Source organism: Bombus impatiens, unplaced genomic scaffold (genome assembly GCF_000188095.3).
Source record: "Bombus impatiens unplaced genomic scaffold, BIMP_2.2 scf_0346, whole genome shotgun sequence".
NCBI classification, from domain to species: domain Eukaryota; kingdom Metazoa; phylum Arthropoda; class Insecta; order Hymenoptera; family Apidae; genus Bombus; species Bombus impatiens.
This window is the reverse complement of record NT_176765.1, coordinates 77,898-100,616: the sequence shown is the minus strand read 5'-3', so window position 1 is coordinate 100,616 and position 22,719 is coordinate 77,898. Positions and strand designations below refer to the sequence as shown.

The 22,719-nt window shown below is 36.1% G+C and overlaps 1 long non-coding RNA gene across 1 annotated transcript; it reads left to right on the top strand.

Annotated features, from left to right (window-relative positions):
- Nucleotides 1–871: 871 nt before the first annotated feature.
- On the top strand, nt 872–21,938 carry LOC117151666. Its single transcript, XR_004461756.1, has 3 exons — nt 872–1,217; nt 21,275–21,575; nt 21,651–21,938. It is a non-coding gene; the product is annotated as an uncharacterized LOC117151666 (long non-coding RNA).
- The last annotated feature ends 781 nt before the right edge of the window (nt 21,939–22,719 follow it).

The window sequence follows — 22,719 nt, the reverse complement described above, 5'->3', positions numbered from 1 at the left end:
AGCTCTTCCTGTTTCTCACAACCGTGAACGTTGAATCAACCCCGAGCCGTGAGAAGAAATACCCAGCATGGAAAAACTAAAAGAAAAAACTGGGAAAAAGAAGGAGAAGAGGAAAAAAATTAGAAGCCACAATTCCGTTTACAAACGCGTCGAGGAATTTCCATAGATGAAGAAGAAATATATGTGTGGCAAAAACGTGTATCGATTGCCAGTTGTTCGATCTTGAACAGACTGCAATTTCTAAGGCACTGTATCTTCTTTTTTTGTTGCAATACGATCATCGTTGAGGAAAAGTGTTAAAGTACATATACGCCCTCGCATATTTTGGCCCATGAACCTAATGAATGCTTGAACATTTTTTACAGAAACACTAATCAACATTTTGTATTATGCCATTTAATTCGTCTATATTATGAAAATTGTCTCTTTACTTCACTTTGGGGTTAAATATACATTTTTTCACGCTCTTCATATAATAATACTAAAATGCTAAAATATTGAGAGAATATTTTCATCGAATCCCCTTTCGGATCTTCAACCCGAATTATTTCGCGTTATTCGCATGAAAGGTATTCTCGATCAACCGAGAAATTAATCTCACCGACAGGATACTTAATATTCGACGGAACATCTTCGACGAAACGTCGTCGGGTTTCATCGAAGTGGGAGGCTGGGAGAAGGCGAGAATCTTCCCTCCTCAGAAGCTGATGTCTCGTCGTTGGGCCCCGTTTCTGCTCGATTATCCGGTAAATTGATGTTCCACGGCACGAGGGACGTAACGAGTGCAATTATCATTGTCAGAAATAACGCGGGGCTGCGTCGCTCGGTTGGCTGGCCTGCTCTCTGCTCGTCACGCTGCCGCAATTTAGCGGCTCTCTCGCTTTCCTCTTCATCCGTCTCTCGCTCGCCTCTTTCTGGCCACCAACAACGAATTAAACGCGCTTTAATGAGACGATTTTCCAGTCACCTTTCGAGACGCGCGGACTCGAGAGAACGGACGCTTAACGAGCGTGCGTGCATGAAGTCGAAAAATAAAGAGGCCATCGAAGAAAAAAGGGACAACCGAAGGAGGCACAGGGTGGATGCAGAGAAAAAAAAGAATAAAGTGGATGAAAAGAGAAGAGACAAGAGAGAGGGTCGAGAATCTAAGTTGGAAGCTTCTGGAGAACGTGGAACACCTTGGGACCCCGAAGGGACGATCGACTCCAACGACGGAGGTGAGATTGAAATTAAAATCAATTAGCCTCGGGTAATTGTGTAATCGTTAATCTGTCACGTTAACCGTATCACGTGACAGTAAGGTCCTGTAGTAGTTCACCTTACTCCGGTTAGCGCGGTCTTCGTGACGAATGAGCGAGGTCGATGAAAAAAGGAACAGATATTTAGTCGGCAGGGATGGAAGGACGAAAGTTTTCGAGTCTCTTAGCCCTTCAGGCCTTCGATTAAGATCGATCGAGGATGTTTCGGAACTTATTACTTGTGGTTGAGGCGAGGAAGCTGATTATTACCGTAGTTCAACTCACTTGTCAGTCGGTCTCAGATCTCAGTGCGAAGTTTTCCTCAGGAAATTCTGACGACTATATGATTATAATCTCTGTACGAGTTTTAGTATTGCTTTATCTTTTTTCATCTTCGAGGTACTTTAAAGTAAGTATACCACTGTCATTAGGATAGTAGCATGAATATATTTAGAGCTCTGATGGTACTTATAAATATTCCTTCCGTAGAATATATATAATATACTCGTATATACCTTCGTATTATACAGATCACGAAGGATGAAACGGAAAAGAAACACCATAATTTTACAAAGCGAAATTTCAATTGGTAAGGGCAGCGAACAGGTATAATATACCTTGCTATATGAACCACATTTAAGTGTTTAGCATAAGAATAGTAATAAAAAGTAAGGATGAAATAATTCGGAATAAAATTCAATTAACAAAGAAAGATGTTGAGAAAATTGGCCTGTGCATAATTTTAGCTTTAAACTTATTAAAATAATTTGACCATTCTAGGAATTTTATACAGCAAATTTTAATGGATATCGAAGTAGCCACGTTTTAACATTAATGCTTTAGAATCACAGTTAGTTTAGCTTATTATGAAGTTTATATTAGAGGGGGAAAAAAGGATTGATTAACCGATACTTGCACTTCTAACACGTGTTAGAATCCTAATCGCTGCATTACCAATTTGTCAGTGCCTTTATAAATGTATGGCATTCTTATGGTTTGATAATTGCCTGCGTGACAAATGAGATACAACGGTTTCACAGATACGATTTGATAATGACAATTTCAATCCTACGATTAATCACGATGGAATGTTTAAAATATACGTCCTGAATTTCCAATCATTATTAAGTAAACAACCTTGAATTACAGTTATTAAATCGTAATTATTAAACTCAGGAATTAATTACATTACAATCACTTCATTTCACTTCTTGTATCTTCCCCACAACTGTCAACTAGTCGCCATATAGGAATCTCTACTTGGCAACATATCACATTTGTCATCGGCTCCTAAAAACTTATTTTTATCCAACATTAATTGATTCGATTTGTCTATATATAACTATATACACAAATACTCGTATAATACTAATTATAACAGTATATTTTCGCGTGCCATATACACTTTGTGAATCTGTATACGTTTAAGTTCCTCATAAACGTATAAATATCCACAGTCTACTTATTCAAAATAAAAAATGTGTTCTTAAGGTTTTTAGATGGAAGTAGAAGTTATTTGTAAATACTCATAAAAGAAAAGCCGATTCTTTTTCGTCAATATTATTCACTTTCAAACATTGCATAAGATATAAGAAAAGATTCGATTAATGGATCCCTCAATACACAGCGTTCACTCTTCATAGAAACTAGCTCGATGCGCTATAAGCGTAACGCACGTAATCGTGATCAAGCACTCGGAAACGCGTAAAGTACGACGTTCGTGCGCGGTACTTGCTCAAATCCCCACGGTGTCCTTAAGCAGAAACGTGAGAAACAGGAATTGTCAGGATACACTTTATCGTCTGGAGAGCAATCCATGGTTCGTAGTTATCACGAAGAAATGATTGTCGTTGTACTTCCTGGCATTGCTGATCACTCGTTCTAAACGACTACACGCAACGCTGTCGAAGCTGTGCTGATACAATTTCAGATATAATCGAACAACTTTTCGCATACATACGTACTTTTACTACACATAGCTTTAATATATCTAATTGTAAGTGATAGTATATCCGTTCTTTACTATTACTTCTTTTATGATTAAGTATTCCTTTGATAGTCAAAAATGAGTGTACACCTTGAAAGTACGACATTTACTCAAAAACTCTAACACATATATTGGTAATAAACTGAATATTGATTGAGAAGATGTAAAATATGTATGAATACAAATTAGTTGTAAAAACACATAGGTAAATCTCTAGGCAAGTCAATGTTATACCTCGTTTTTGTAAGTATGTATACTTACATTTGTCTCTCACGTGAGAGTTCTTCTAATAGGTTGTCCAGAAAGTTTCTTTCATTTTATGAGGAAATAATAGACGCACAACGTTTTTTTGTTTTATATTATTTTGTCGAATTACGTACGATCCACCTTGTTCTGTTGAGATAAATACCGCGACATTTCACAGACTTGGTTTCACGTTTGTATGAATGTGCACTGTTGTAAAAATCACGTTTGCGAAAGAAAGACACTTTCCGGACAACCTAATACTTTCTGCGCGCATGCTTATTCTACTGTGCCAAATAATTCACTTTCGTCGCCATAAAAATATTGTTACCGAAAGAAAAATTCACGCTTGTCGCTTTTCATCGGAATTAATATGAAAAGAAGACGATTAACACCATCCAACAGCGAAAGGATGTTGGCGGCACGAAAGGAATGGTAAATGCACGAAAGAGACTATCCAGCGAAATCCCATAGCCGTGGCGGCTAGCCTTAACGCAGGATGGTTCTTCGCATCCCCGTTAAAACGGCTCGTTTACGGACTTATCGAAGCCGGTTTATGAGGCGTCCGAATCGATTTTTTTTCCAGCAGCGACGGCGCATAATCATTACATCGGACACGCTGGTTTAACCAGTCCCGATAACATCTTTCCCATGCTAAATATACCACAGTGTCGGCTAAATCCGTATCGCGGATTTGAAACACTGAATCGTGCCGTTCGGTCGGTCGCGAAAACCGGGTCTCCTTCCCTGGTCCTCCTATGGTGACCGCGTTGCAATTCATTTCGAAGTCTTGTTTCACTCGCTCCATAAATTCCGCGGTGGATGCGGTTTCTTGTAATTATTTCGTTAAACATTAATGGCCAGTTTGTCAAAGGTGTGGTATGTATGTCGGGTTAGAAGAATAAGCGGAAAACTATGGAATGTTTGAGTAAACAGGGTTAATATCTTTAACCCCCTTTCCTATTGTTTCTAGATGAATTAAGAAAATTGGCCAACTAAAATATAGTATGACTATAAAATTATAAATTTAGTGAAATATTGTACAATATGTGATGATAGGAAAGAAAACAGTGAATATGAGAAAAATTCTGGAAAATTGCAATTGGTCGGAATGGCGAAGAAAAGTTTGTTACATTTTACAAAATTTTTTGTTTGAGCCTATAATGAAAATTTAAACAATATTTTTTGTGGACTTATATTCAGTGTGCATATACTGGGTGGTTGGTAACTGGTGGTACAAGCGGAAAGGGGGTGATCCTACGTGAAAAATGAAATCGGAAATATGGAATAAAAATTTTTAGTTTGAGGCTTTGTTTCCGAGAAAATCGACTTTGAATTTTCGCTCAGTACGTGTGCGGTACGTTATAACGGATCTCACTATAGATAGTTGTCTCGATGGAAAAATTAAAAAAAAAATTTTAAAAAAATTTTTATTCTATATTTTCGACTTCTTTTTTCGCGTAGAATCACCCCCTTTCCGCTTGTACCACCAGTTACCAACCACCCAGTATATGCACACTGAAAATTTCATAGAAATTGGTTAATGTTGCTACGAGCTATAAACGGTTAAAAATAGTGAAAATCGCAATTTTCCACAACTTTCGACCAATACTAAATCTAAAGTATCTTCCATCTTTTAACGCCTATTGTATGTTTCTGTATCAATCGATTTCGGTGAAATTTTCACCGTATAAGGTAGCTGGTACAAATCTACAAAACGTACTGCTTAAATCATCATTACAGACTCGAACAAAGAAGGTGCAAAAAGTGAACTTTACTATCTTCTTTGTAATTCCGACTACTTGCAATTTTTTCAAAACCTTCTTACGCGTCATCTAGTAAATTAATCCTCTTTTCCTTTGAAAATAACTGAAGTTTTTTGGTCCAAATTTAAAAAAATGATTGCGTTTTACAGTGTGTTCGAACATTAACGTGATTGACTATATACAAATATACCTATACATATATATTTCAAATAATATATTTACAGAGAGCTAATTAGTTGTTTCATAAAATAGGAAAAACCTTGAAGATCCTTAAATACATAATTTATGAAAAATACTTTTTCTCTTAAAAATATGAACACCATATAGTACCAAAAGAAGAATTTACTTCTACACATAAATTACACCTTTCCTTTATTATTCATTCACAAAAGAAATTGTAAATCTTCTTTAAATACATCTGGGTATACTGTCAAAAATGCAGATTAAAACCCTTCCTGTCTTTCTTTTCAAAAAAAAGCTAAAAAATATCATTCGTTCTTAATACGACATTGAATAGATATCCTTTTGAAAAGATAAATACCTTTAAGATACATATTATCCGCGTGAGTCAGCTATCTGTGCCGCGATAATCCGCGCGGAGCTTTAAATATCGAGCATTCAACTTCTCTCGCCGCTAATTAATGCGGCACGCGATTACGCGCGTATTGTGGTGATCTGATTCGCCTGCACAGATGCCTGTTGGGAGCCCCGCTCTCTTACGTTCGCGGAATCGCCGTCGAATGTAACGTACAAGATTAATGCGCTCACGGTAATGCGATGAATTAGCCGTGCAAGATTAATCGCGGTCGAGCTCGGACGATGAATTATCCGCGATTCGAAAAATCAATAAGGCTGGCTGCTGGTAATTAATTTGGCGGAACCGCGGTTAATCGCGATGGAAGGTTATGGAGTGAACGATGAAAAGTCACCTTATCAAAGTGTAATGGCGGCCGAGTATGCGGGTATCGCGACAGAGACGTACGAATCAGACGTGGATGGGTACGTGTTAATTGGTGTTAACGTTTTCATTTGTCCACCCGCTGTGTTGATAACTGCTAAATTATGTCGTTTGAATAGCTGATGGATGTTGCGTAGACATACGACGAATATAAATGAACGAAGCTTTTGGTTACTTATGGGTTTGATAGAAGATCGTCGAGGATGTTAGAGGGATGAATTAATTTATTGAATGATTAGTACGTTTATAAGAATAATACGATTGTTGACGTAGAGGTATCAATAGTTTAGATTTAGATTTGTTTTGCTTTTCGATGAAAGAATCGATATAGAGTAGATCGTTCCAGAATAGATAGATAAAAATGTCTGGAAATTTTTAGATACAAGAACGACAACAGAAACTTGTCAGTTTATTTCAATATTTAAGACAGATTCATTGGGAATAAATTTTGAAATTCCTCGCAACTATAAAGGATTGAAGTAAAGTATATTTCTATCGAAGATTAAAAATCAGTGATTTATTATTAATATTTGCAACTATTAATATCAGAGGATAGAGCATTAAGATTCCCTCGGGTGCTGGTAGTTAAACCATCGTTTCTTGGGCACAGTAAAGTATCAATTAAGGAACGTTCCTCTTTAACGAACCATCTTCCGTTAACGTTCGTTTTTAATTGCATCGTTCTGGTTCTAGGCAATTAAGGAAATCCTCCTGATAAAGGACACATTTAGAAAACGACTCATTCCAACAGAGCATTAAGTTTACTGATGGCTCTCGTTACAAGCTAGAATAAAAAAAGTGTTTACCCTTTTTATCCAGTAATTGTTTAATGGTTCGGCATAAATAATCCACGTCCCGACCGGGTAAATAAAATCTCATTTCATATTGATATATCTTTCCAATATGTTTTACTATGTCTAGTATATCGAGCACCGCAGCAACGAGACAGGTTGAAAAGAGCAATTTAACTCGCTCATTGATCGTTAAATTTTATATATTTGAGAGTTGCAAGGAAGATATGGGTCATTTATTCGACAACCGTTCGATTTCGAGATTGTATTTCTGTAAATTGAACGATGCATTTATGCTCAAGCATCATTTGGCTAATTAATTCTTTACTTTCGTATTAATAATAATTGAAATTATACGTAAATTTTCTACAGTTATTAAATAATCAAAAAATATTGATTTCGTTCTGTTGAATTTTCCAATTGACGACACTTTTCCAAAGAACCTGATCTATATCTGAAAATATAGTAGATAGAGTAATATTTATAGGTAGATAGAGTAATACTTATGAAAATGAAAGTTTTAAATAATTCATTAATATCTGTACTCTCATAGAACCTTTGTTCTTCCATTTATGTAGAAATTGCTGAATTTCATGCATCATGTATTTCAAATGTATTTAAATAATTGAATAGTTATTTCTCAGTTAACAATTTTACTTTCGATTACTTCTCTCTTTCCATAAGGGAGTATTCCGGACTAGAACTTCCAAGAAAAATTTACATGTTCTGAAAATGTAAGTTCCTAAAACTATGTCTACAAAAAGATCTTTTCTAATTCGTTAAAATAATGGAATTATCAAGGTTTGAATGCGTTTTTATCCCTTCATCCCCTCTCATATTCTACACAAAATAAGCCTAAAAAGCACCATTCTACGCTAGAATATCTCTACAATATTACTATGACTTTTATCATAAATACTACATGCAATGCATAGAATTATAGATTACAGCGCATGTTATCAAAGAACAGTAAGAAATCATAACAAACGATGACATGTTCTGCATGTACATCTCAAACACCTTTTAAGGCTTCGCTACTTATAGAAACACCTGTTGCGCGCTCGAGGGAACATGTTTGACATATGTAGCAATCCATCAAATACTAATATTCCATTACGTCGTCTAATTACCATCAACATGACTCTAGAACGCGCAACTATCTTCTTCGGAGTTCGCAGCATGTTCGGTTCACTCGGTTGATGGACTAGCTTCGCCATCGACGTAAGTCGAGATTGAAAGGTGCACAAAATTATAATCCCGTTGGTATATACGATCTATACGTTCGGCCCGTTAGATATTACGAGCCTTGTTGAATTTGACAAAGACAAGGTGAAGGTGAAAGAACGGGAGGGAAGGATAAAGAGAGCGAGAGGAGGGACACGCTGGTCGCTCCGTTAGATCGGATCTAGGTCGTTACGCGCATTTCTACAACGATTTGACATTAGGAGCAGCGTTCGAGATGCGCTCGACCTTCATACTAATCTTGACCTCGAACCTCCGAATTTTTCGCGAGAACACCGTGTGTCCGTAAGAACGTGGGTACTTTGAAAATCGAGAAGGAATAGTTGGAATTAATCGGATAGTTAGCATGTGAACTGTGATGGAATCACAGACGAAAGTATTTGAACATTTATCATAGAAGTCGATTTTTGTGTTTGCACAGAATGTTATATTAAGCTGGACATTTCTCAACTATTTGTAGACACGGAGTTTTTAACATTTTTTCTTTCTTTTTTTTTTTTTTTTGATCGATAATTTGAGTTAAGTAATTAATGTTTTAAACTCGAATTATTTTACGCAATGCTCAACTTCCAATTTTCCACGCTCCAAAAATTAACAGTATGTAATTAAAAGAATAGTTTGATTATTTTCTGGTCTTTCATACAGAAAATCTTTGTTATTATCAATTCCTTGTTATTGTTCTCACTGGTACATTACAGAAATCCTTGCAAATAATCCTTGTTAAGCATTATAATTATATGATATCAAGTTTGTATTTCCACAATTTCTTTATATTAACGGTAAGATATATTATTTGCCTAATAACGTTACATTCTACAAACAATTGGAGACAGATAGAGAGATAACTAACTGTACGACAGACCAAACAATACGAGGACAAAGTAATCCTCACGTTTCGATCGTTAGAGGATCGTTCTAATTGCAAGACGTTGATTCGTAGTACCGTTTCGGTAAGAACAGAAAATGACGCTCATCAAGAGCAACGGAATTCAGATCGTTAGACAGACGACGTAGAGGAGACGTAGTACAGATCGACGGTGATAAGTGCGCTGACGTTTCAGTACACTCTACTCGGGAGTAAACAAAGGAGAGTTCTCACACAGAATATGACAATGAACCTGAGAGCCCTTAGGTAACATTAACAGACTCCAGACGCGACAAAGACGCCTCGCATAGACGTGATCTCGTAATTATGCGCGGCCCGTAGACAAACTGTCTCCCTCTTCGCAGTTTTTATTCTGCTTCCCTCTTGTTTATTCCGTTTCATGCGAGCAATCGTCGATTATGAGTCATTAATAGTAACTTTTAAATATTTCTTTTAATATTTTCCATTTAGGAAATGTTGCCTTTTATTTTAGTTACTTGAAATGTTTGTTACCTCTTTCCTTTTTCTGATTGATTTTAGTTTATTTTAGTTGACCTTGTGAACGTCATCAAAAATAAAAATGACGATACCTCATAAATAATTCGAAAAGTCGAAATCTCATAAATAATTAGAATATTTATCTCACACTGTTTCTTCCTTTCAAACGAAATCCTTGCGTCATCTAAAAAATTCCTTTTAAGGAAAGAAACATTTGCATACTCGATCCAGATGAATAGATGCTAATTTTCTACATACCTGCATAATTTTTCCGTTTCGTGTTAGTGATTATACAGTTTACGACCTCGCTGTATTTCTTCCAACAATACTGGCTCGATTCTTGTCCAATAACCCAATAAGCAACAGTGAAAAGAGGTGACCAACAGAGTGGAACTGGGCCAAGAAAAGATGGTGGACAGGAGAGGAGGGCACGTATCATTCGCAATTCTCGGTAGCCGGTGTCGGTAAACAATCTGATCCCAGGACAACGGTTCGGAAGCATCGGTTGACAGTAAAATATCAGCAGGTACCAGTCAGTATGGCCGCGATACGATCGAGAGAGGAGGCAGGTATATAAGCGTGGTAGAGCTTAGGCGCTCCTATCCTGGCAACAGTCCTCGGGGTACTGTTAGCCACCGATGAATGATAACCATATCGCGATATGCGTCGCCGATACAATGGAGAGTAAACGGGCGAATGTATCGGATAGAGGAGGGCCTGGACCTCTCGCACGAGCCTGCGTTTCTGAAATAGAAGAACTATGTGATCGATAATTCACGGAACAGGAATAGACGCCGCTGTCGCCGGCTCGATTCGCTGCCCTCGTGATCGAGAGTGCTAGCTTCGAGTCTGTTACCTAAATGGAGATGTTTGTGTATTTTTAGGGAATATAAAGGCACGAAAATGAACAAAATAGAGGTGTTTTTGGAAAATTAATGTGAACTTCAATGAATTTTTATTTGTTGAAATACTGAAACGAATATGGAAGTAAAAAAATATAGTAAGATCTTTATGTTGAACATTTATATGTATTTGATATACCTTGGTGTGTAGGTAAACGCATGTCTCAAAATTTATACATCTTGTAAATTACGTAATACAATTTGTTAGAAGCGGATGAGACAGTAAGATTTAGTCACGATTTTTTAACTACGACGCTCTATGAGCAATTTTATCTAACGTTGAATCTCTGAAACACACGAACTAATGAACAGTATATCTCTTAGTATTTTTATAAAATTGCTTCATCTTGACGTTATTTTTATTATTAACTGTTAACGTAGACACAAACACACAATTGAAGTTAATATATTTAAAATTTACTCTCAAAATATTTTCGGATTTTTTCAATTACTACTGCAAAGGATAATTAGTGTAGCGCACTATCTACTACATATATACGTTGTTCCTCGATATCTTCCTCGAAAAGAAGAAACGTAAAAGTCAACAACCTCGAAATAAACTCCATACTAATTGAATTAAAAGATAAACCAGTGCGATAAAAAACAATTCCACCAATAAACCAGCTACCACTGAAATATTTTTACCGCACACCTGAACCACTCGATGAGCCAGTAGCAATTTTCCAATGAACGCCCAACGAAATGTTCCCGCAGGATTAACCAGCAACGTTTGTCTCCCCATTCCCATCCTTCCCTCTTCTTCCTTCAGTTCGTTACTCTAAATTTACGAGATTGTAACAACAAGCCTTAATTAACCGCGGTGCTCGTGGCTCTCGAGTTCGCTGATAATTGAACTCGTACTTCCAGGTGAAGTGTTTCCGGTGCCTTCAACTCATTCTTCGACCATCACCCGAAACATTTTCTTTTTCTTTTCTTCCGCTGTTAGAATTTCTGCACAATAGAAATAGTCCGATAATATAATTAAGTATGATGTGCCTATTTTTCTTAATTTTTCGGCTTTTACGTCAGTTGATAGGTAAAAAGAAATATTTTTACATAAAATAGTTGCAGAAGAAAGTAACTCGATAGATTCGAATATACAAGCCTTTTACAGATAAACGGTGATAAGTCCACAATGTTTCATAAGAAATGAATAATTTTAGTTTAGCTGTTCTGTTAATTTAATTTAACTAATATTAGTTCGCATAAATAAGGTTACTAATGTTTTTAATAGAAAGATGGTTTTCATATGAATTTGGTTAAGACCATGTTGAATTTTAAAATTGTTCTTCTACGAACGAAATAAAATGTGATTCATCGTGTTCGTGATTATAGTACGATAGTGAATATTAATCATGACCACAGATATCGTGTTTATTCTAATTTCGTGCTCCAACATCTTCCCTCTTTCATCTCTTTTTTTGTCTAAAATTTTCCGCCTCAACCTATCGACAAGCTGCTTTTCAACCTTTCTCGAACATCAAACGAACGAACCTGTCCGCTTCCTGGAGCTCCTCTCGGTTAGAAGTTCGTCATCCGGCGCGATGTCAATGTCCTGGCTGTGTTTCATCACGTTTGGGAATCCGGCATGTACCACGCGACCCGCTCTCTGTTTGTTCTTTGTACACCTCAAGAGGAAAGACAGCGCGCTCCTTGTGACGCTCAAACTGTATATATACCGATGCTTCTTTCTGCCTTGTTTCGTGGATCCGGGAAATTGATGTTCAACTACATTAAAAATGTTAAGATGATTTCACAAAAAAGTCGCAATTTTTAGAACAGTTAATAGATTGCGGATTTCCATGCATTTATGCAAAAATGTACAGAGTACAGGTTATTACCTGCATATTATTATTTGCAGGTAATAAGGTATTTTGCAGGTATTATATTATTTATATTATTATTTGCATATTTGCAAAGACATAAAATATTCGAAATGTGATACTCATTATAATACTTAGTAAATAATTTAGTAGCATAAAAGTATGAGTTCACATAAACAATCTAGATGTTTGTTTTACGTCGTGTCAGTGTTAATAGACAGTAATTAAAAAGTGAAAAAGACTGGAAAAGTTCGTTTGATCCTTTTTGGACTGAATAAGATTAGAGATCTTGTATGGATAATAAAATATTTATATTACTTTTTAATTTTATTGATCTCTTTTTAAACAAACGAGATTGATAGTTTTATACTTTTAGATATTTTTGGATAGCGCCTTAGATAACATTAGATTTTGTGATAAATACAATATGTGTATAGAGATAAAAAGAAAAGAGAAAAATAGATACGACTGTAATTTGCTCTCACTTTGTTCTGAAATACCAGAGAACCGAGAGACGAGGAACTTCGATACAATTTCCACTTCCTTACAGAATCTTGGAGGCGAAATTAAGTAATTTACAGAAGTACCTGCTATTCCGACCAATCACAGGTTTTCCCCGAGAACATCTAGGCCAGTCATAAACCACCGTTTCTACCTGTTTTCGCCTGAAGCGTCGAAGGTGAAGATTCTTTAACGAGTCCCTTGTCTTTTACCTATAACCAGTAATATACCACCGACTATAGCCTTCGAAGAAAGAAACTAGACAAAACAAGAAAAGGGAAAGCTAAGAGGCAGTATCAAGTGATATTCCGAATTCAATTCCACGAAATCTACGCTCGAATCTATCTTACGTGTACGATAAAAATATATCTTGCATCAAAAAAATAGAGAACTTCCTTTCTTCCCATCTTTGTATTATGAAACAGTTTTGAATCTAATATTATTACAATACAATATAAAAAGAATGTTCCACGAAAAACTAATTCTTCTTTATTATATATCACTGTCTCCATTATGTATATCTTTTATTTTCTATCTTTATATATAAATAGAATTGTAGATTTACAAAATAGTCACGAAGAAATCGTTTTATTACAAAATATGCTACGAGATACATTATACATTAGTAAGATACGTATAAAATAATTATTTCCATGAGAAAAGTAATTTTTTTTTCGCCGTATATCTAACACCTTTCTTATTTTTACTTATATTTATTGAAAGGTATCCTATGCGTTAAGGAATTAACAAATTTTTTTCAGAAGAATGATAATTTTTCTATATCGTACGTACGTTCGCGCCCTATTTTTCGAGTGAAGTTCCTGCTGACTTACAAAGTGACCTGAAAGAATCGTGTCTCGTGTCAGAAAAAGCGATTGACGCGCGAGACGAATCTCCTTTTTCCGTTTCCTCAGCGCGGCGGGTTGCTCCACGTCGTGAACAATTCCATCGACGAGGACGTCTCGTAGCCCGGTTTTTGCTAGTTTTCTAGATTAATAGCGAGCACAGTCTCGACGATGTCTGCGGTGTTTTTTCATCGATGAACCATGTGCACCATGGTCGCGTGAAATCACCACTGTAGTGAGAATAATGGCGACGTATGAACGGCAGGTGCGATGAAAGAACGATCGATGAAAAGTAGCAAGTTCTTTCGATGGTTTTTGCTCTGTACGGTATAACTCATCAATAAAAGTTCATCAACGGGGCCTCATCAATGGCGCGAAATTGAACGAGCCGGCGACTCGATAATGGCTAAAGTTGGCTACTATGTAGCTTGTATGCTTGTACTACGCTGGTTTATAAGATATAAGAAGCTTGATGGATGTTAAAAGCTGAATATGCATAACGAGTCATGACTGCGTAGGTTAATAGAATGTTTTAATAGTTTTAATTCCAATTTTATATAGTACGTAATATCGTGGGATTGTTCGTGTTACTTAAGATGATAGTTGCATCTACTGGCAAAGTCGAAATTTCTGTTCTGACATTTGTTTGGGATACTTTCTTATTCGAAAGTACAACATTCTGAAATATTTACGCTGGAAATATTGGAATATCACAGTTTTTAAATATTTGTATAAAAGTTTATATCAAGATTTCTTTATTGTAAAAAAAAATATTTCAAAAATCTGTAAGATAAATTTCACTGAAATTTTGTAGAATTATACTGCGCGAAATTATCCAACTCTTATTACATTTTTTACGTTCATCATAGAAAATCACAAAGGAACCAGTATATTTTAAGTTAATTACGACAAATAATAGATCTTTTTATTTAATTTAAAAATCACATCTCTATCATTTTTATCCTAAAAATACCAACTTCAGTATTATCTTTTAATTTCTTGTAACGAAATTTAGCTGATTTCTGAGATTAAATAGATTTTCTCAAAAATCCTTGCATAAGTAAATTCTTTATAGATGATCACATTCAGTACTTCGACCAGAAAAATATTCGAGCAATTTCTGTTTGATAATAGGTAGCTAGAGTGCTTCTAGGTAAGTTAACTTTTCAAGAGAAGGACAAAAACGATTATCTAAATATTCTAGGAGAACGAATAGGTTTTGATGAAGTTTTAATATAGATAATGGAGTTTTAAATATTTGATCTAACTTCCGAATGTTTGATTTCACTGGGTCGTATTTAGAATTCATAAATGTCTATATAATTTAGAACTCGGGTTTCTGTGCAAGATTTTGCAAATATGTATATTGAAATGTATATTCACTACATTTGATGTATTTTGCTCTGATATTTGTATTTCACCCTGATGTAATGTTTGACTTTTATTAACGTTTAATTGCTTTATTCAATCGACGTTTACTTAATATCAAAAGTGACACAAGGACTTCTCGGTACTCCTAATATCTGTGCGTAATTTTCCTATTTCTCCTTTTTTTTTTTTAGAAGCGTAAGACACGTCACCCGCCAATTTATTTGACATTATAAACCATTCTTTGTAATGATAATAACGATATTTTTAATTTTATATACGATTCCAATTTTTAAACTTTTCTGATTACAAATACATTTTTTTAAATCAATTGACCTGGTGAAACACGATTGAATTAAACATCTTATACGTTACAGTCTAATAATAACATCTTACAAGTAATCTAATAACATCTATAACATTTAGTTACAATCAAATAATGATATCTCACAATTTCTATAGAAATTCATTAATCATAGAAAAGAATGAATTGAAACTTGGAACGAAAAAAATCGTACGTGTTGTTCACACGTAGTAGTCATTTATGCACGAAAAAGCCAATATTTACAAGAACATGTGGGCCATGGCCCACTCGTCCTCGAAATTCCCTTTAAACATCGTCAATCGAGCATCTTAAAAAGCAAAACTCATAATCCGACCATGACAAGACGATTCTTTTTTTTATTCGCAATCATTCCACGAATTGAACAATGTTGAAATAATGGTATGACGAAATCATTAAAAGTTGGTCAACTGATTGCGCAGAAACCTAAGCAATGAAAGTCCATTAGTTCAATTTATTACTAAAGCTCGAAAAATGTCACAATATTTTAATAGATATAGCTCTCGTTGAAGATTATTTCTATTTAATAATTATTACGTTTTTAGAAATTATTATCAAGTTTAGAAAAATTAATTTCTTAGACAAATTTACTGGATTTTAATTTATCAGTTACAATATTTTCGTATATTTTACTAAAGCACAATCATAATTTACATAAATTTTTACATAATCCATCCTACATACATAAGTAACATTTTGCTCATTAAAATTCGTTTTAAGTTACAGTTATCATTCTGAAAATTGTTATAGGCGAAGTGAAACAAATGTCGATATTCACAGACAGAAAGTGAACAGATATGAAATTTGGATAAAATATCGCATTTTTACGAATTGCTGGTATCAAAAGGTGCATACTACGATATATGGCAACGAAAGCTAGACTAGTTCAATAATTTAAAAAACAAACTCATTGCGATGGATTGAGTTTTCAATCCGTGCGAAATCGGTTACATTACGACATCTACGTTAAGCATCGCGTCGTATCATACAGTACTCCGTTTCCTGCGAAAAGGTTAAAAAGGAACTGGGAAAATTTAGCTATCTGGCATCGCAACGCGACATCGTGCCGGTTTATCGGTTACAGGTTACGTTATTTGCGATGCGAAAGTCCAGCTATATCGATAAAAATCCGCGGGGTAATTGGTTCCGGACGACCGGCGATCGTAATTACCGGATGATTGAGGTGAGGCGTGGCAAGGTGAGGCAAGGGGAGGCGAGGCGAGGTCTTGGCAGGTCGTAAAGAGCAGTTTGCGGGACGCGTGTGTTGCGCACGCATGTTGTACGATCGATCGTCTTCGATAACATCCGATCTTGCGGCTAAGAGAAGCAACGTCGACTTGTAGAACCTGAATCGGTGAAAGATGATCGAGAAACGAGCGGTTTTCGGCATAGCAATGGGGTCCATTTATGGGTTTTCAGCCAGGATCTCGTTGTCGCAGGAAACCGACCGTTTTACGACGTTGTCTAGGATCGTAGGAAGGGCTGACCACGTTTTGTTTCGTCTTGGATGGATGACTGGCTATCGAGACACGTAGATCGATCGTCCGTTAAGTATAATGTACGCGACGTTGTTACGGTTGAGGTTTGGAGCGGTTGTTAGATCGGCAGGAAGCTTGAATGGGTCCGCGGACGGTTTTCATGGCCGAGGAAAGTATGCGATACTTGCTAATCGCGATTTTTGACCGGCTGGTTTCCGATGCAGTTTTCGAGACGCTGCCAATTGGACGAGCAAGTTGAACGGAAGATCGAGAGAAGAGACGGCTGATTGCTCGCTGATGGGAAATAGCGAAACACTTGATCGATGGGAATAGGAGGAAGGGGGTGATGGAGTATCGGATCGGTGGAGATTGTTTAGTTTGAACGAAAGAAATTCAGTTTGTTAACTTGCTTGAAGAATTAGCTTGGAGAAGTAACTTCTAAATTTTCTGTGATTTTGGATACTGCGAGTTTTTCCAAGTAGTAAATACAATTTTCGAAACTACGTTAAAAATGGACGAAGAATTAAAAATGGAGAACGAATTAAATTGAAGAAAAAATCGTGTAAGTGTCTTTGTGCAATATAATATCTTTGTACAAATCCAATATTTTCAATTTGATTAAAACATTGGAAAAACATAGTTTCTATTGATATGTCCAGAATTTTGATATTAAATGTCCGTTCGTTTCCATAACAAACTGAATCGGATTCTTCATGTCAGTCGTTTTGAAGGACACGTTCAATATTCGTCAAAACGAGAATCAATTCGTCCGTTTGACAGCAGGTCGCAATTTATTGCTGATAAAGAAAGACCACGACACCATTCCAAGCGACAAATATACCAATCCATCAATCAAACGTTTAAATAACGAAGGTACAGGAAAAGAAGAACAATGGGAACGTTCGGATAGAAGGTGCGTTAATCTAATCTGTCTGCTCGAAATGGCTTTGAACTCTGTCTACCGCGTAGTGTACGATATTCATTCGAAAACGATTTTGAATGATTAAATGCCCTATAAAAGATGAAAATTTCGGAAAATATTCCTTAGTTTAAAAATATTTCGAATGCAGTAAAAACAATTTAATAATTAGTAAGAATAATTATACAAATTGGTGAATCTTAAAGGATAGCGTTTTAAATAACATCAGTTTCAAATTATCTTTCTTTAGAAAAAAGTTTCTTCTTGAAAACTTTTAAAAACGAACAGATTTTTCATGAGCAACTTTACAAATGTATTATCTGTAAACACATAGATATTCTCTGTCCACTAATTACATCCTCTCCTATAACGTTTAATCTCTTCTCCTTTTCTGACAAAAATGTCACGAAAAGAATGGATGCAGATTCGAGGCTACCTAGAAAGCGAAGTCGAAGACAGGATTTCGTTGCTGTCGTTGGATAATCGTCGCAGCGTGAGAACAGCCGGAGGATATCGATAGAATGGATCCTGTGGTTGATGATCACCGATCGGCGATCTCTGTTCGAAGGATCGCGTTCTAAACTCCCTTAAATCGGGTCAACGGCGTTCGCACGAGCGGCGCGGTTGCCGCTGATTCGCGATTCACTGACCTACGCCGATTTACGGGAGTCGCGGCTAACGATCCGGCTGACCTTTGATAATCGCGCTCCCGAGCCTTTCGTCCCCTTTCAGGGTGAAAAGTCAAGTCCCTTGTAGTCGCGGACGAACACCCGGCACCGTTATGCCAATAGACGACAATAAGTCATTATCACGGTGAAATCTCCATTATAGTTGCGCCGCCCGAACATCTGTTGCGCCTTGTTGCCGAACCGCCATGGCTATAATCACGTGTTTGCCTTCGAATCGAGCTTCGATTTTTTTAATTTTCTTGGTCGTTAATAAGATGGTTAATTGACGGTTTGCGCAAGTTTGGAGATTAGAAGTTGAAGTTAAATATATGGTTAGACGTGAAGTATATATAATTAGTTAGACGTTGAATGGTTAAGAGAAAAGTTGAGGAGACTGTGAAGAGAAGTTATTTATTTATTACAGAAAATTTAGTTAGACTTTAGTTAAGTATACGGTTAAAAGTTGATAATAATTAGGTAGATGTTACAGTCCAATTGAATGAAACAGTTAAAGAAAGTTTATTCATATGGATATTAAAGGAATTTATTTATAGGGTTTACAGATACTGATTCGAATGTGTTGATTCAAAAATAATGATTGATTAGCATTTGGTAATGTAATATGAACTAGGAAAAGTAATTTGCCCCATTATTTGTGCAGTTGTCTGCCACTCCTGTGTTCAAAATGTCTGCCCTACATTTCTCGTTTCTATCAAATTTAAATCATCTGCAGGTGTGAAATATGGAATGATTCTGAGAAAAATGAATCCTATTTCAGTAACTAGAAAAGTTGTAGAATTCAGCAGAGAAGAATAACAGTTTTCTTTGGACAACTTTTCTAGCAGATTGAACTACCTCAGCTGCCAACTGATTCTTTCTTCCTCGATCTAATATTCCAAATGGCTGCCGTCTACAGCTCCGTTATCCTGACAAATGCGACCGTTTTCGATCACGTCGAGAACTCTAAGTAATCCAAGGACGCAATGTGCAGGCACGAGAATGAATTATACTTCCGAAGGTAAAGAAAGGAAAAAGAATGGTCATAGAATATCTCGAAGAAACTTTAATAAAAAGGACCATGAACCTTTATTACGTCGTGTGATCACTGCACTGTTTGAATTGTTCATATTCTTCGTAATATTTTATTAAATTTATTATTTTAATTTAGTATTTTACCAATATTATAAGGAATATAAATAATTAATTAAATAAATTAATAATATAATAATAATAAATAATTAATAAAATAATTAATAGTCATTAAATATACTAAGGCATTAAATCTTAAAGGTTTAATTAAAAAGATTGTGTACATATTAACGTAAAACATTATCCGACTAGAAATATGGTAGCACAAAAGATATAAATGTCATAAAAGTGTTTAATGGACGATTAGTTAGCTCCAACACTACTGACAAGCTCTTCGAATGAAATGTTCATCGACGTGTATCAATAACAAAAGCGACAAGATCATCATTAGCTGGATTCAAATCCTAAGACATCCTGTGTGGATGAATCATCCAGAGATATACATCAATCATACTTGATATGTGAAAATTTTCGGCGCATATCTACATGAAAGATATTACAATATCTTTCAATTTTTGGCCTACGTGTATCGAAACATATGAATTAAAATATTTATACGTAATAAATCTTATTAATTACGTTGAAGCAATCTATGTTGAATATTCTATGTTAATGTACAATTCTATCTTAAATCCAATCTACGTTAATAATTACGTGTGAAGCAATCTATGTTGCGCAATTCTACGGTAATCTGGGAAATGGTTAATGCGCATCATTAAGTTAAATACGTTTTCAGTTACTATCACAAACAAACTGAACACAGTGAATAATTTTTTTGCGTTTCTAAGTTGAAGGTGCATATGGCATCATAAGACAGTGGCATAATTATCTCTTCTTTTTATCCCCGTCATTTATCAATTTCACGTGTTGATCTTTGTTGAAAAGCAGAGAAAATTTGTCGACTGGCTTTTCTTGCGTTAGACCATATTCACACGGAATTGTTCAGAGCGAACGCGTGTAATTTGGAGGTCGTTACCGTGACGGAAGTACCGGCGATAAAGGCGCGATAGGACGGAAATGTGGTACACAAAGAAATTACTGAACTTCAAGGAAATAAAAAATCTTATTTGCCTCAGTCCTGTGTTCTTTCCTTTTCCGGCAGTCATATGACGTCTATTAACGTTAAACTGTTGGCTAGCGTTAAAAAATGTCAAAATTAATAGAAATACGTTTTTCCATTTATATTGAAAATATTTACATCTGGAAAGTTTCTATTAAAATTTGTTTTAGTTTCTAACTGAAAATTTACACTTGCAATAGAACTTCATTTACCTGAACTTACCCAGGTATAAATAGTTTATATAATTGCACCTCATTATTATATAGGAGTTCGCCAATCTTCTCCGCTAATATTTCTCTTTTATATCCCAATAGAAACTCACGTTCAGATAAATAAATTTAACCAGCATGAGTTCAGTTAATCAAACATTACCTATAATTTCGTTCCAATAAATGGTGTCCGATTGTACATCGTTTGCCATTTCAATTTCTCGCTGAAACTTCATTTTGAAGTCTATTTCTCCTAAATATACCACTCTACCTCACCCATACAAAATCATTCGAAATTCGAAACCATCTACACAACATTTTATAGCGTGTTTCAGTGGGAACTGAAGGTCGATGTCGGTTTCTGGCGTCGTATCGCGTCGGTTCTTCGTGCCGAGTGACATTTCGCAAAACATCGGGCGGAGGCTGTGAATTCTTCCAGCAAATATACGATAACGATTCGAATGACTCGTAATCGTTACAGGAGGACTACGAAATAGGTAGAGAGCAGACCCGTTATCTTTACTGCTCAATCTTGTTCGCAAAACTACGAACTAGAGGGTGGCCATGCAGTCGATAAGAGATAACGGGAGCCAGAATCCAAAGCCGAGCTTTCCGTGGTTTTATTTACCGAGTCAATGCTCCAGCATGGGCTCCATCCTGGAAGCCAGTTTACGTGCATTTCGAGTGCCTCCGTCACATTCCGCGTGATAAACACGGCGTTGAAAGAAGCGTGAAGCCGGAAGTGGCTCGAGAACCAAAGTGGAGGGAAAGAGACAGAGAGGGTGAGGCTCGATCGAGAGTTTACGCGACGGACGCGTTAGGCGGTCGAAGTAATTTAAATTCTTCTGGAACGATAGGAATCGCCGTGACCCGTTCCCGGCTATACGAACGAAGGTACTACGAACGTTAGTCCAACTATTGGAGATGCATTGAGTCATCCGCGGGAATGGGATGATTGTGAGAAGACTGGTAGAGCGCCGGAAGATGCTGCAAGTGGCGTAATGGGTTGATCGAGCGAATTTTTTCAGTTAACGTAAGAAATTTGTGGAATTTTAAGGGGAAGATAAGTATATATTTTAACATGGGCTTTTTGTTTATTATATATATAGATATTTATTAAAGATGATGAGTATATCTGTTGTTAATAGATGTTTTTTTGTTTTTTGAGTTAAAAGTTAATAGATTGATCTTTTCGTGTCCTTTAATTTGATAATCTAAGTTTACGTAATATCGTGTCGAAGATTTAGTGATTTTCCTCTAATATACGAAAACTTATTTTAGAAACTAATTTACTTTGTGAGGGAAGTTCTTATAATCCTTTATAGATTTGTTTTTTGACTGATTTTAAATACTACTTTAAACAGTTCGCAAGTCATCTCTTACATTAATAACCGATTTACGAAAGAAAATATTATGAGAAAGGTAAAAGAATGAAAAATGCGGTCGTTTCGATTAATTGCATCGCATACAATGGTCCACCATTGTCCTGAAGATCCATTTCTCTTCTGGCTTCCTTTATCTCATCCCGTGCACGCAGTATTCCACAGAAATTTGCGGGAAATTGGAGTCGAGCGGCGATCGGATCGGTATGCGACATATGCGCGATAGTGAAAGAGAAATAATGAAACCGAGACGCAGAAAGGGCTATCGTCCAAACGTAACGTGTCCTCCCTTTTTGCTTTCACCGAACAATGAGCATTCCGGTCCGCGGGTACAATTAGCGAAGAATCCAGAGATCGTTCGGTAGAATTCAGACACTCTGACACGGGGCAAGGGTGAAACCGCCAGCTCCTTTAGTCGCTGGAACGTCTTTTAATTGCGAATCCCTCTAATTAAGGTTTGCACACTGTCGTAGAATAAATTGAAATTTTCTCGCCATCGATTCTTTTTGTCGATTAAAACAAAAATTGAAATTTTCTAAAATTT